The sequence below is a fragment of the Crocodylus siamensis genome, chromosome 11 (genome assembly GCF_052110815.1).
Source record: "Crocodylus siamensis isolate JL-2025a chromosome 11, ASM5211081v1, whole genome shotgun sequence".
Lineage (NCBI taxonomy): Eukaryota > Metazoa > Chordata > Crocodylia > Crocodylidae > Crocodylus > Crocodylus siamensis.
Window position 1 is genome coordinate 59,929,246 of NC_143405.1, and position 16,376 is coordinate 59,945,621.

General features: G+C 41.0%; 1 protein-coding gene across 10 annotated transcripts in view; it reads left to right on the forward strand.

Annotated features, from left to right (window-relative positions):
- Positions 1-16,376, forward strand: part of FOXP1 (forkhead box P1) — a 442,295-nt gene that overhangs the window by 167,978 nt on the left and 257,941 nt on the right. The window contains exon 1 of one of the 10 annotated variants that reach the window (XM_090021543.1): positions 12,283-12,411. The exons of the other annotated variants lie outside the window; for them this stretch is intronic. The gene's annotated coding sequence lies outside the window, so the exon portion shown is untranslated. Of the gene's footprint in view, positions 1-12,282; positions 12,412-16,376 lie in introns of those variants that run through there. 10 annotated transcript variants of the gene reach the window in all.

The following is a 16,376-nucleotide window of genomic DNA, read 5'->3' on the forward strand; positions in this document are numbered from 1 at the left end:
TTTTGTTTTTTGTAATTAAGCACTTTTGTTCCCTCCTTTATCTCCTGCTTTTGTCCATGCTGACTCGGGCTGTTCTGTTCCTGCCTTCTCCCAGGTCACCTTTTTTTCCCCCTGGAACTAGAGTTTTAGATTAAGTGTTCTTCGTGCGGTTACTGTGTTGAGGATAAGTCAACTTGGGTAGCCTCTAAATTTAATAAGCACTAAAAACCTGAGTGCTCTTCAGTGTCCCCTGTATTTGGGGACGGGTCTCTGTCCTTTGTTTGGACTGAGGGGAAATGGCATAGTCCGGAGCGATGGCACGTGTGGTATAGGTGAAAAGTGGTTTTACTTGGCAGTGTGGTGTTTTTGTTCATTTGATTGCTAAACCCTCTCCTCGGGTCAGGGAGGAGGGTATTCCTTAGACTGAGAGAGGTGGTCAGTTCTTAAGAGGACAGCAAATGGGAAACTCAGAAATCGAGATTTTTGCAAAAGCAGCATTTGTGGAAACCAGGATCATAGGGGATGTATCTCTCTTTGGTAGAATAGTCATACCCCGAAATGCACTGGTGTATGTTTAATATAGGGCTTTTGTAGGATGGAAGAACAGGATCAAATTTCTGTTTTGCTGACAAGTTGCAGGCTAATGTTACTCTGTGTGTTCTGGCTGGGCATATTCTGGCTAATGTTTGTGAGATTTTTCTATTGCATTTTAAAATAAGGTCATAAGAGGGGGTTGTTATATATGCATTTATATATATAACATGTATACGTATACATGTTATATATAACAACCCCCACTTATGACCTTATTTTATAATCCAATAGAAAAATCTTTCAAACCTTAGCCAGAATATGTCCAGCCATATTAATTGTGATTTTGTGTGTGTGTGTGTATTTGTATATGTGTATATATGTATATGTGTGTGTGTGTGTGTGTATATATGTGTATAATATGTATATAAAAAATAAATAAAACTAGGCCAGTAATAGCAAGAGGATTCTGGTGTTTTTGATTTTGGGTTTGGGGAGGATTCCCCCCCCCCCCCGTTGAAAACTGGGAGAAAATAACTTGCTATTACCAGAATTTGCTTCATTCTTCTCTGTGTTAAAGTGTTAAGAATGACTGATATGCGGTATGTGTATATATAGGCTTCATTTATATTGTTTCCTTTCCCCACCCAAAGATCACAGACATTACATAAAATTAATGCCTTTTTAATAAATACTTTTCTTGTGTGAACTTAGCCTAAAGGTGGCTGCAAGTGCTTTTGTTGGTAATAAACGTTGCTCGGTTTTGGCACAAAAAGCAGTTGCAAGTTAATTTGCCAAGGTCAGTAACTTTTTAAACAAAATACGAAACATTCCTTCCTTTCTCCAAATCCAGATATTTCAATATCATAAAGTTTTCATTTGAAGCAGCAGGAGGGCAGGCCTGTTTGAAGAATTCAGGAATTCGGCTTTAAAAAATGTCTCTGTAAATTGGGATTTTAGGGCTACCTATTTGAAGGACATTCTGCATGATAAATGAGCCTTATAAGACAGAAAAAAAAGTAATTTTGCATGTCTGCTTCCTAGGATGTATGATAATAATAAATGAACGTTTTATATATCATTATATATATCGGGGCAGAAGAAGAATCAGAAGATATATTATTCATTATTCCCCTTCCTTTAAATTTAAAAGGCAAAGATTTTTGCTTCTTTGCCAAAACAACTGTTTCTGAATATATTTCTAATAATCCTTGCAAGTACAAATGGCAAAGAGATCTTCCAGGTCATTAACACAGAAGAAAACAAAGATGTAATGATGGCCTTTAATTGTATTCATTTGAACATTAATAAATTTATGCTAAGATTTAAGTACTGTTGCTATTAAAAATTAAACTGAAGGGCCAGTGTGCAGATTGTGTGCTTAGTGGTAGTTGTCAGGTGCAGTGTTTGCATATTAGGCTGCCATTTCAGTAATAAAATAGGCGTTTGAAGCCAGATTTGGCCTTGCGAGTGACTCCTTTTTTCTTTTCTTTTTTTAAATTCCTGATGTCTTACAGCAGTATATATATTTTTTTCTCCTTGGGTGCAGCTGCACCTCATAAGCGAAAGCTGTGCCACTTAAAATCACAGGAAGATAAGGAGTAACTTCTTTGCTGTCCTGACGTCCTCCTGCTCTCTTCTGTGCTCCTTCCCCCCCTCCCATGTCCACAGCTATTTTGCAATATGCAACCCCCTTCGAGCACTGCCCGCGGAACTGGAGGAGCTGTGGCATGTAGATTTCCCAGTGGGAGAACTTGTGTGGATGGTAATTTTAATGAGACCTGATTTAAGCAGTAGAATAGGTCCATAAAACTAATACAAGCAGACTTTCAAGAGCTGTACTATTTGTCAGGGCAGTGAATGCAGAGGTGTATCCGTTGGCTTGGTAAAGAATATTATAATCTTGAAAACTTACCCTTTATTAATTCAAATTGTTTCCAGTGCAGGGATTATCAAGAACTTCTTGAATCCAGGGCAGACCAAATATAGCTTGTTTTTCTTTTCCGGGAAAAAATCGAGGCTCAGGTCTCCTACCAAAAAAGCATCCTAAGAACTGTAAGACTTTAAAGCTGCGTTATACACGGATGAGCAGGAAGCCTGTCCTGGTGCCCGCAGCTCAGCCTCAAAGACTCAGGAGAGGGACGGGGAGTGGACAACTCTTAGCGTTTCCTTTCCTTTCCGTGTAAGATCACCGCTGGTCCCAGATTGATTTTGACCTCCATCACGCCCCGGTGTGCTGTAATCACAACTTTCTTCTATGTCTGCAAACAAAGCCATTTTACGTGCAGTATGCCGCTAAATTCTGCCTTAAGTGATACAGATGGAAACCAGTTTTGCCACGCTTATTTTTCCTTTGCGCCCAGGAACCTCCATAGCTATTACTGGAAGGTGTCGAGTCCTGCTTGGCCTGGTTACACCGCTTTTCTTCCTACTTTCCCCTTTCTCCTCTTTCCTGTTTTACTTTTTAGAAAGGCTTTCTTTAAAAACTCCATGCCCAGCAGGAGTGAGAAAAGGGATGTGGGGTGGGGGAACATGATGGGGAAGGATTAGCTTGTTGGGGGAGTGGGCTTGGGAGGACAAAAAGTTGTGAGAGTAATAAAATGGGCAATTGGGGACCCGGCAAAGAGATGATGGGTAGAGTAGCAGTAAAAAGAGGGCAAAACAGAGAGGCCGAGGAAAAGAGGACAAGGGCAAAAATCAAAGGTAAAGAACCAGAAGGAAAGAGCCAGGAGGAGGAGTTGGCTCTCTTAGAAGGAGGCAAAGAATGGGATGGACATGGCTTTGTTAGCTCCTCAGCACCGACTTCGGGTGCCCATCGGAGTAGCTAGGATAACTGTCGGGGAGATTGGGTGGTTTTCCCCACAGCCAGCAGTGCCAGCCATCTACACTGAAACAGTGAAAAAGTTTCCTCTCCTTTTTTCCCGGGATATGCTAAGTGATTTTGCAGTTGGAGGAACGGCATTATTGTAGTTAGCTCTGCATTTATTAAATACATTTGTTCTCCAACTCCAGTGTTAAGTGAGTCTTATGAAACTTCACAGCTGATGCTTAGTGGTTGCAATGTGCAAATATTTTTTTAAAATTATGTAATGAAACAGGACTTGGGACTGAAGTGTGCACAAAAGTGATTTATAAATTGAATGGTTTGATTAAATTTAATATTACTTTAGTTTATACAGAAAGGCCTCATAGCCTTGCAGAGAGAGGGGCCACCAGGGATGGTTCAGAGGTCCTTAGGAGGCATCTTTGGCACCCAATTAAACATTAGCCAAGAAGATGTGACTTGCTCTTTCCCTCTCCCTGAAACTGTTTCGACATCTAAGGCCGGCGACAAAAATTTTTGCTCCCTCGACTCCCTTGCAGCGCACTCTATTTATCACCAGATTATTTCTAAATTAATCATGCTAAAAATCTTTTCGTCATAATTGTTCAGGGGCTCAGAGCGAGGTGAAGTGTGTAAATAACAAAAATACCCTTTGAATTTCACGTGAGCTACATCTAGCCGTTGCTGTAGCCACACTGGATCTGTTTCCTTAGAATGTCATTTTAAAGGTATTGTGGTTACCGAGCGGCAGCTGTGATTGAAAAGTATGTAAACTAATCTTTTCTTGCTCGTGTCCTTTTTATATTCTTATGTCAGGACACAAGAAGGCTGCTTTAAATTTGTCTTTCACTGTGTGTTAGTTCTCAAGTCTAATTTTTCTTGTGTTAGGTTAGAGTATTCTTAGTCTCTACAACACATTGCATTTCAGTGCCAAAGTAAATGGCTCTTCTTGAAAAAGTACCAAAATTAGTTCCTGCTTGATTACTGTAACATATATGTTTATTTTCAAGGGAGGGCTTTCATTACCAGTGCAAAAAGTACAATTATCCTGCTGGTATCAGTGACTTAGAAGAAGAAATAATCAAGCACCCTGTATTTATTAATGTAGAGAGAAGTAACTTTTAAAACTCAGAATTGCTTTCTCGCAACGAGGGAAAGAAGTTGTGTTTTTTGGGGGGGTTTTTTGTTTTGTTTTGTGTTTTTTTTGGTGGTGTTTTTCAGCCTGCACACTATGCTGTTAATTTTTTTTTCAGACCATTTAAAATTAAACCCTTGGTTAATATTTCTGCATAAAAACGCCTTTGTCCCTTGATGCCCAACCATTGAAAATTTAAGTGTGGTTGTGGATAAGTATTTATTCATACCATACCTCACACCTGATCTTGTGTCTTGTATGACATCATCCTCACCACAAAGATTTCTAGTGGTTTAAAATGTTCCGTTGTGAAATAAGTGGGAGAGGAAGAAGGGCAGCAAGGGCAACAAAAATAGATTACTGGTGGGATTTTATTTTTCTACCAATTAAAAAAATAATTAAAAAAAGAAGAAGAAATGTTTAGGTCCACGTGTATAAAACTTTCACGTGTGCCAGTGGAAGGTCAGCCCATGGATGGAGGGTGGAAGAGGAGTCTTAATTCGTACGTTGTAGGATGCACATTTTCCCCGTGTGTGGTCTAAACTACCTGGATAACCGAGAACGTGTTATAAATACAAGTGTTATGTTTAAGCAAAACTTCATGACATTTTGGTGGTTTCCAGAAATGCACAGGACTTGATCTTGAAGCGTTATTTAAGAGGTTCTGGTGTTTGCACCAGACCTGTATTCCTCTAAATCAGACTTTTGAATGCATTATTATCATATTTTGGCCTGGGCAGCTTCTAGCTCGCACTTCATTTGCATCGCGCCTTTAGTTTTTCTTGGGAAGAGAAAAAAGACGGGAGCGAATTCTCCTGTGCCACACCGGTGCAAGTAAAATAGAGGTTGCTCGAAATTTATGGTGGGGGAGCTGAGTGTAGGAGAGCTCCCTAGAACGTAATCCTGCTTTGGAAGTATTCCTCAGATGTGGCTGGCCCCTCAACCCAACGCTGGCGTGTCTGCAGCCATGCAGCACCACCTCTTTCCTAAACCATCGCAGAGGCTTGCATAGGATGTGGTGAATGGCTTCGCAAACCTGCTTCATGCATAAAAGGGTTTTATTTCGGTTTGGAAAATATAAGCCTCTTTTCCATAGCCCAGGTGTATGTGAGGTTTCTGAGCCCTGTGTTTGTGGGATGCCAGAATGATTCCTACAAAGAAAGTGCACGATCAAGGAGGTGAAATGTGAAAAGCAAAACTGAAAACTTAAAAAATGAACAAAGTGTTTGTGATCCCAGCTTGGTGCCTGGATGTAGGTACGGACAGCACCAGTACAAATACACGTCTTCCCAAAGAAAACAGTTGCCTCCATTCGCCTCCTAGCAAAGGCCACAAGTGTTCAGGGTTTGTACTGCACCTCAACTTACTCCTAAAGCAGGACAGGAAATTCAGCTGCCCACGGGTCAGCGGTATCCTCCCCTGAAATAAGGCACTAGCCTTGGCCTTGGTAAGGACAAGCCTTGGCAGTTGAAAAGCTATAACTTTACCTGTTACAGAAGGAAAAAGAGTCCAAGCATCGGCCTAACCAAGACACAGCTTTAAAACAACCGGCTCAGCCACACGTGGAGCATGCCAAAGAGCCAGATGCTACCACTAGAAGAATATCTTTAGTAGCTTGTCATCTGGCTCCAGCTGGGCTAACCTATGCCTGGAAAGGAGCCATGCGTTTGTGCCCGCCAGTCGGTGGCCAGACACTGGAGCAGACCTAAGCAATTAGTGCAAGCCCCTGTCCAGTGGCTGGATTCATCGTGTGTATTCTTCACACAACTGCATTTGCTGATCAAACCAGGGACCTCTCGTGGTCCACCAGCACCAGCTCTATACGAGACGAACCAAAAAGACGTCTCCCTCTGGCCAGCTCTTCGAGAGGTGCTCTCGGCTGGTAGCAGCCAGTCCCCGCTCCCGGCGGATCTGAACTTCGGGCGAGGGAGTCATTTGCTAGAGGGCTCGACGTGGCCTTGGCTGCAGAAGACGATTTGCTTGAGCAAGGCCCGAGCGGAGGCAGAGCAGGGGTGTAGGCACGCTGTTTCTTGTTTCTCTACGCAATGCACATTTTATTTGGTTACAGCGGAGTTTTTAACACCAAACAGACTTTGGCTGGGGTATGTTGTTATAGGAAGATAGTCCATTAAGAATAAGAACTTTGAGTCAGCACCTCGATACCATGGTGATCGGCGCGCTGAAATTCCTGAGATAGACAGGCTTTGAAGTATTGTTTTTGATACCATTTTGATGTCAAGCTTTCACAGTATGAATCATTCTGGTTACACCGGTGATTTTCCCTCAAGATCACAGTTAACCCCAAACAGTAGCGAGCTGTTCTTTCAGTTAAACACGTAGGGCTCGAAGCCAACCTTTTCGGATAAGGCTGCCCGCATAAGCAGTGCGAATGATGCTGTGGTTGGGAGGAGCTCCCGGTACACAGCAACAGTCAAACTTGTTATCCTCTTTCAAAACCCTCCTCGAAGCACTCCTTTGCCGTGGTGGCAACCAGAAGCATGATGGTGGTTAAGCTGGTGTCGAGACTGCTGATCACGCTGACCAGATTTGCCTCATCGACTCCTACCTCTCTTGGTCTGTCTAGCCACCTTCTCGTGCCTAGAAGCCCCGGCTGTCTAGCCACTTGGCGCGTCGCTTTGTACCGTGCTCCCCATGCTGGGGTCTTGCCTTCTTACCGAGGCGCCGAAGCATTAGGCTGGTACAAATAATAGATGGTAATAGCAATGCTGAATAGCAGAAGTGCTTGTAAAGGATGTTGCGTCCTGGTTCTGCATGTTCTTCGTAACAGGCCTGAGCAAACGAGCTCCTGGGTTCCTCTTGCCAGGTGTTAGATGCTTGCAAAAGTTGAGGGTATTTGGCATTTCCCAGGAGATGTTCAGCCCTACTAAGAACCAGACCTGCTTATGGGATGAGTGTGTTGCTGTTATTCAGGGTGAAGATCCTTTGAGCGCCAAGGAGCATGTCTTGGTAATCCCACAGTAGCAAAAATCAAGAGTTGAAACCGAGTCAGTAGGGTTTAACATAGGAAGGCACATTATGGCGTGCCCCAAAGGATTGCTACTTCACGAGACTGGGGAGATGCGACTGGCTAATAGGAGTCGATTTTTGCAAGCGACGCTATGAATACGGGATAGATATTGCCAGAACATGTTGTGTCCCCCTAGCCTATGATATGCTCCAGGGGTCTTAATAAGTAGCATGATGAATATTACCAGCTAAAGACACCGTGTGCTGGTGCCTAGCTCCAACGTGCAGGGCAGTGAGCAGCCTAATTCGCAGGGAGCTGTTAGAGAAGACGAATCCCCTATGAGTTTGCCGTGCTACTCATTTTTTTTTTTCCATAGGCATTTTTCGTCGCTTCTGCCATCGAAAGAAAATTTGGCTCAGTGTTGTGCACTGGTCCCAGAGCTGCATTTTGGGATCCACCCTGTCCAGTAAATAAAGTAAAATGGCCATTTAGTCCCCACAGGAGAAGGAAATATTTATGCTTTGACATTCCAGTTTTAAAGCCTCACACCTCTATGGGAAAATATTCTTTTTTTTTTTTTTTGCAGTGCCAAACAGCAGGCTGATTCCTTGATTGTGGGCAGTTTCAAATAATTGGTGCAAATTTATGATATCCTAGATGGAAAAAATGTAAAGAGCAGTTACTTTTTCATTCATATTTCTTCTATCATATCCCATCTGAGGACACAATACAGCATCAGATCGAAAATCAGATTCAAACTTGATAATTTACCCCTATTCCTTAAGCACACAATTTCTCTGGCACATCATTATTCATGTTCTGCTATTTTCACACTGACACTAAACTAGAGAAACGAAGAGATTGAAATTTTGACCAGTTATCCTGATACCTGACGCAGAGTGTCGATATGAGAATATCTTTACCACAAGGACTTTCTTGGTGGTTTTACAGTTCCCTATGTGAATAAGTAGAAAAAAGCAGAACTAATAATTTAAGAAGCAAAAATATTTTTTTCTTCAAGAAATTGATTAACATGCAAATAAGTACTGTATGCATATTAAACGCAATTTTAAAATGTGATGGGCAGGAAGCATAAGTGATGCCATTTGGTTTTGTGGCATCAGTGTGGGTTGATTAAGGGGGTGGGGATAAATTTTGGGGATTATTGATACAGCATGAGTAGAGCCAGATGGTTGTATTACACATCTTTTGTGTTCTTGTTTGCTTCTTAAAGCAGTTGCAGAAATTTGCCCTGGGCAAAATTTTCTCTGTGGTTGTGTGTTCCCCTCTGAATTTACTTTTGATGAACAGTGTTGGAAAGAGGGGGAAACACCCCTCTTTCCATTATTGTACATTGGTGAAGTCAACAGAACTGTACTTTATCAAATAGTGTTATACTTGTTAAACAAGTTTGCAATAGGCACAGCTTCAGATACCCCCCCCCTTTTCCCCTCCCCCCCAAGGATATTAATTTACAAAGTAAGTAATTAAAAAAAAAAAAATCCTTGCAGTGTTTTGGAGAATAAACTGTAGAAATGGCAACTAGTTATTTTAAATGTGCTAGTTAGATAGCATTCTTCCAATAAAGCAATGTTGCCCTAAAGATTAATGAGCTAATTTTTCCATTACTTACTTTAGGTTTTGAGATTGTGGTACACCTGATTCATGTTATCAAAAACACAGTTTGTGGTATTAAGGTTGAGTGGGAGAAGATTGTGGTGGGTAGGTGGCTCTTAACTGGATGTTTATGTGACGTTTGATGGAACTGCTTATCACCAGAACCACCAAAATTTACACACATTTGTTATTTCCCTTTGAAAGCAAATTATGCTTTATTTCCCATAAAACGTTGTTGTAAGAGGTGTGTAAGTAAGATTGGAAAGGTCCAGGCCCCTTACACCTATTGCATGCTAGTGTCACTCCATTGAGTTGGCGAGCTTGTACCTCTGGCCCATATTGACGTAGAAGGTAGGTATGCTTCTGCTCTTCTCTTATGAAAACTATCAAAATAGCTGTATATTTGCTTAATTCTCTTTGGACAAAGTAGCGAGGAACACGCGTGTGCAAGCCCACCTTGTGTGTAAGCAATGCCTGTGTTTGTTAGGAGAGACTTGTACCCTTTTGCTGTCCGAGGGAAAGCTCCCAACCCCTGTGCTACTTCCGGTACAGGCCAGAGTCGCACCAAATTTCTCCCCGGCTTGTGAATGAGGCGATCAGGCCCTTTATTTGGGACCAAGAGCGCTTGATGTGAAAACAGGAAAACCTCCCGTTTTAACCTTAGTGAAATCCCTTAACTGGTTTAGTCACAAGTCTGAAGCGACTACTTCTAATAATGATGCCATTGTACTCATCCTATCTGATCAGTTCTTGAAATGTTTTAGTAAGTCTATCTTACAACATTATAAGAAGATAATCAGCTGCCTTAGCAGGTCCCCATCTGGAGTATAGAGTTCTTTTACTGAAAGATGTTTTGCCTTTCCGAGATAGCTCTCGCATTTCATCATCTGTTGTGCAGAGATGAAGTGCATATGAAAAGTCAGTGACTCTGAATCCATCTGTTGTTATTATTTTCCACTGATAATTGGCTTGAACAATGAAATGTCTGTGTCTGTAGCCTTTGAAACTGTACACCCTGTTTATTTTCTGGAGGTCTCACTCCACTCTTTCCCCCCCCCCCCAACCTCTTTTTTTTGTTTGTTTTGTTTCATTTTCTCTCAAGCTTATAGCTAGTGGAGCTTGCATGAAGATGACATCTTTGACTCTGTGCATCAGTATGTGTCACTCAGCATCCAAAGCTTGCCTACCAATTTTTGTCCGAGTCCTATGTCTGCTTGGTTTGCTTCAACATAGAGTAGCAGGAAGACTGGCAGATCCACAATTCACAGATATCTTACCTGAAATGTAGTATTTGTTTCACTTTTCCCTATTAAAATATTAATTTAGCATCCAGTATCTAAGACCTATGGAATTAGATACTACCTATAATTGTATAATATATTCAGTTGCATCCAGTTTTGCACGATACAGAGCATTAATATTGGATTCCACTAACAGCAGTTCCATTAGCTTGCTCAACCAGTATGAGATATATATGAGCAGGGGGGCATAACTACCAGCCAGAACTGCCAAAACAGTCATTAGAAGCTCCATTGGGATGGACAAAGGCTTTTACACAGTGATATACTGATTAAATTTTGTTCTATGGTTTATTTGCATCAAGGTTAGATCACTATCATCTATGTGAACCGTATTATCTAACACCTTATTTGGAAGGTCATTTCAATGCAAAAATAGTGAACAATATAGGGGCTCTAAAATTTCTTCTGGGCTCCCTTCATGGAGGATTTTTATCCTGTTAGGCTTTACTAGCTTTAGGTTTGTTTTGCTTTGTTTTGTTTTTTCTCTCCCTTTTAACTCTGTGAGTTTATCCAGGGGAAAGTAAACCCTGTCTCCTCCTCCATGCTCCAGGAGCACAATAAAATAGATTAGTCCAACTATACAGGCTGGCAACCCGCTGGAACTGGTAGTGGTAGGCAGCATCTTGCCGAATCACCTGTGCTGAATCCAGGGAGTATGTGTTGCATCTTTTAAAGTCCAAATCCTCTTTTTTTTTTTTCTGTGTGCAGTTGATCTTTCACAATGCAATGTAGGTATGGAACAGAGCAGTAGTTCGGTACATGCCACACTGTAGTCTGCAGCAGTAAGAGAGAAGACACAGGAGCATAATCTTATTTATGTTTCAATAGCAATCATTTAATACTGCAAGTTATTAAAAAATAATTAAATTACCAAAACCAACATGTAGCTGGGACTTACAATAAGAGGTCAATGTGATTTGACTCCTTAAGTTAAGAAAGGACACTAGAGAATTCCAATTGCTTTAAAATTTTGCTTCTCAGTTCTGTTCTGGGGATAGAAGGATGAATGAGACTGCAACATAATTTATTTTCTTTAGAAACAGGAATAAATTGTTGTATTTAATTATGTATATTTAATTGTAATAATAAATGCCCAGGGATGGTTGGTGGGAAGCGTGGTCTCTGATTTTTAGTTGTTTTTGGAAGTAAATATACTTTGGGGAAACATTTTGCGGAGGTTATTTTGGAAAGAACATTTTGAAAGAAAACTCCAGAAAGGTCTTAATTTTCCCCCAAATAACTTGTAAAAAGGAGTGTATTAAATAGCTGGTTTGCAAGAATTACAACATAGCTTGTATGTGAAATGTCTTTTTATGTGCAAAACTAAACACAGGGGCAGCACACATAGTAGGGATTCAGATTTGATATGCTCACTCAAGGGAGCGTGCTGCTGTTCATTTTCAGCCCACTTTGGGAAGAAATGGGTCAGATTTAAAATGAATTGCCCTCGTAAGTGACTGACAGATGAATGTTATAGGTGGTGTTTGGTCCGTTTCTGGTTTGGTGGTGATTGTGGATGAGCCAAAGTGGCCACGAGAAATGATTGATGGATTTATTATTTTTATTTTATTTTTTTTTTATTTTTATTTTTTATGATTGATGATTTTTTTATTTTTCTTTGCCAGAGCAGTTTGCAGGTTCGAAACAAGTGAGTTGTGTTCAGTAGTGGTTGTTGACTATTTTTACGTGAACAGAGCATTTTAAGCGGGTGCTTCTTTTTTTTTTCGCTGCTTTCCCCTTAAACAAGCTGTGTAGCTTGTCAGAGATCAGGACAGGTAGCATGCACAGCAGGCGTCTGATTTGAGCCAGTTACTCATTTGCTGAGTGTTTGTGTTTATGCAAAGGGGCCTCTTCCTGCATATTTAATCTAGAGTAAGGCAGTGGCTTTTGTTGTGTTTAGACCACATACCTTCAGTCCTTCCTTACACTGCAGCCAGTGTTGAAGCACAGAAAGCCCTGGATAGTCCAAGTGCTTCAGTGTTTTCAAACTCTCAACTTTCTGCAGTTGGTTGGGAATTACTGTACAGCTTAAAGCCTTGTTCCTCCTCATTGATGGGTAAGTTTGTGCTACGTTAGACTATGGGAGTTTTTGTTTCTGCTCCATTTTATCACCCTGCACAAAATGCTTGATTAGTATTTATTGTCCAGACCTCTTTAGGCAGTTTGTTGCAGTGAATTAGATCAAGAATACAGGTGCTTCTGGAGCATAGAGTTAAATACTGTATTGCAGCAGACAGGTACTGGGGGTGGGGGAATGAGTTCAACGTTGTTATTCTTCCTACTAAGAAATCCTGTTTTGTAACTATCCTGAAGATAATGCTTTCATTGTTTGCTAAAAGCTTGCGAACAGCACGCAACACAGAACTGTAAAAGCAGCAAAAAACTCTGGGCTTTATTGTTTCCCCAAGCAAGGGTCCTCACCAAAATGTCTGTGCTGTAATAGGAAGGTTTTTCTTATGTGGAAATTGAATCGGCTCTTCATTGATATTAATAGCACACTAGAGATGTTAGCCATGATGCAGAGTACCAGGACTATAGAGTCGGAAACCCGATATTGCGGTGGGGGGGAGGAATGACAGTCCTATTGCTCCTCAGTGTGGGAGACATCCCTTCTTGAGAGCAGAGTTTGCATAATGGCATCCTGGCTTAACTGTTTACTATAGGTATTTTAATCTCCAGCTCTTTCTTTTAATATAGATGTAATTACTGTTGCTTGCTCTCGTACTTATTAACCGTGCAGCTCAGTTTCTGATTCAGGCTGAATAAATTAGTTTTAAAAATGACTTTCTCGAAAATCCATGCTGTGTGCCTGCACAGTATATACCGTCGTAGCCGGCGCAGGCTGTAATAGTAACAGCATGCCACTTTCCTCTCCGGAGTCCAAGGAGAGAAAATTTATACCAAAAATTAAGGGGGGGGGGGTGTGGAGAATGACAAAGGGGCAAGTCTTCAAAGCAGACTGCTGTAATATGTAGAGGATCTGGAGAAATGTGGAAAATGTGCACTGAGGCCAGTAGTAGTAGTTTTGGTTACCAATTAACTATTTCCTTCATTTGAGTAACTCCTCTCAAACAGAAGAGTGTGCTGTTCCACCACATGTTGGAAAGTGTGAGGATCTGAATCAAATTTCATCAACCTTATTAAAATACATGGGGACTTTGGTCTTCTTGGGTGCAAATCAGCCTACAGACTCGGAAGCATTTATTAACAATAAGACTGCTGAGGGTTTTTAATAACAAAATTACAAATACCCTATCTAATTGTAAGTATATTACTTTTATACTCTGGTTTCAGAAGGAAAAAAAAAAAACTTTTTATAAGGCAAAGTACCTCAGTCAAAGCACCTTGTGTGATTAGCGCTATTGTATTCTTAAATTTTGATTGATAGAGATAATAGTTTTCACTTAAAAATACAGACAGGTACTTTAACTTTCCATGACAATAGCTATTTGCATTTCTTTTATCTTTTTGTTTAACATTTGTGGGGGTTGGGATGGATTTGATTATTAACTCTTATTGCACACGGAGGTAAATGCTAAAACAAAGCTTTTGTTAAAGCTTCAAAGGTAAAACAGCAAATATTGTTTTTAGGCTTCAATATTTAAAGGTTGTTAAAGGATACCTCAAAAATATTTTCACATGACCATGACCAAGGGTATCACTCTGTTGTAAACAGAGAGTGGAGTTGATTTTTTTTTTTAATTCCCCCTGTAAAGATGGGCCGACTTCTGCGTCGCTGCTTTCCTGGCAGGGTGAACGAAGGCTTGCAAGGCAGACGAGGCTAATGCTGGGTCTCACATGAAAGAGATGCAAAAAAAAATCTGAGCTCCAAAGAAAACCTGCAAGATCCTAGCAGGGGTGATTCAAAAGAGTGGCCACCACAAATACCATGCAATGGAGCATTTTGTAAAAGGGGAATCTGAGTATTACAGTTCAAGGCAGGAGAACTAGAAGTTTGCCCACAAGCTCGCTCGCTCTCTGAAATAAAAGCTAGGTAAATAAAAAAGACCCAGTCGCCCCCAAGTCACGCCAGGAGTACGTGGCGTCTTAGTGGACTGTGGGAGTGTGTTCAACACTCCCTGCGAGTGTCGTCCTGAAAAGCAGCCCCAAATTCATATGGCTGGAGACTGAAAGTACCAGTGGCTTTGCCTGAATAAATGCTGTGAAGGCTGGTTCCCTGTGGTCGGGGAGGGGGCAGAGGGAAGAGCCTTTTGTGTTATTACCTTAATTACAGGAGGTCAAGTTTCAAGTTGAGAATTGTAATGCAGCCACAAAATCGTTAAGAGTGACATTAAGTAATGCACGGGGAGTTATTTTAAGAACCGGTGAAGACCTTGCAAGTCTCAGACGCAGGGAATGGTTTGATCTTTTGGCTCTCTGCTTTCTGTAAGATGGCCTCTCATCGTTTGATTGTGCATTTGGCAGGTTTGATACTTTCTGGGAGTGTGTTACGGTCTTCGTGTCTGAAGAATCCAACAAGGGCTACCTCTGTTTTGCAAAGTAATTCGTGAGGGGCAACCCCCCCCCCAATTATTCCATCATTAAAAGATGCAAGACTTATTGACTGTAGTTCAAATTCTGTACTGCAAGCAAGGTGTTCTTAACTTGTCTGTGAACTATACCTGTATCACCTACAATAGCTGCCAGAACCAAAAAAGACAGCTCTACGGTGATGAGTATAGTGGCACTGATCAAAAACAAATGATCCTTTTCCAGCTTTGTGGAAGAAATGAAATGTGTAATGTTATTTTAAATGGAAGCAGTTTTGCTGTGTTCAGCTTTATCCTGTTGTTTGTTTGTTTTTAATCTCTGTCAATTTGAAGGAAGTAAAAAGCACCTCGCGACAGGCTCTGAGCAGTCTGCAAATTGGAAACAACCCTGTGCAGCACGAGTCCAGGCAGCAGCACAGAGGCAGGCACTTACAGCCCTCTCTCTTGGTCTGTACTGCGACCCACCTACCTCTCTTCCAGGGCCAGAGTAAAGAAATACAGTCTGCTTTGACATGCTTTTCAGAGCCACCTGCATTTCACTTTCCAAATAGGTAATGATGACACCTGGCATGGTCTGTACTGCAGCCAGTATCTCATGGCATGTATGCTGTGTGAAAATACTAATATGCTGCTGAGTTAAAAATACTTAGCTTTAAGTATTTTAGGGTATCAGAGACTTTAACTCTTAAAAACCCAGCTGCCACTTCAAAAAAAAAAACACTAGAAGAAGAAAGGAGCCAATCCTGGGATCAGTCAGGTGCATTCATATCTTTACTTGTGTGACTGAGTTCATGCATGTCAGTAAAGTCACAAAGGTACTTGGTTGCAGAATTGGCCCAAAAGAACCGCTGGTTACATTGCTCATCAGGGCCAGGTGCTCTGGATAGTTGAGCTATGAACAAAAGGATGAGGAATTCAATTTTTTCACTGATTTGCCCTCCCTAAAATTGCTCCAACTCCACAATCCCTAGCCTACCAAAATAATAATGATGATAATAATAATAATATTAAAAATAAGATAGGGAAACAAATGTCAATCTGCAAGTCTGGACTTAACTTAGGTCTGAAAGGGGAAAAAAAAAAAGGAAGCTATATAATTTTGTTGCCACACACAGAATATTAAAGGAATATATGAATTAACTTGCTAATTATGGGGTAGCTTTATTAATTTTATTTATTAATGTATTTTAGCGCTTGCAGGAAGCCTTGTAATACACATTTGAAACAAATATTTTCTATAGTTTGGCTGTGAAACAAAAGTTGTAATAGAAAGACATAGTAAATCAAATTTCTTAGAGTGGCTTTTCCCCCTGCTTTCTAGGGAGCAAGTAAAAAGGATTTCTTTTTCCCCTGTGGTTTCTGTTTCCAAGTCTACTTCTCCCTCTTAGGCTTTTCACCACTGCGGCATTTGCCTCCATCCTGCTGACACCTGTGCACGTGAGCAACCTTATGCAAGCAAAGAGTCCCATTGAAATACTACTCCCCTGTGTGACCTTACTTACGTGAGCCAGGTTATGTGGGCTCGAGGCCT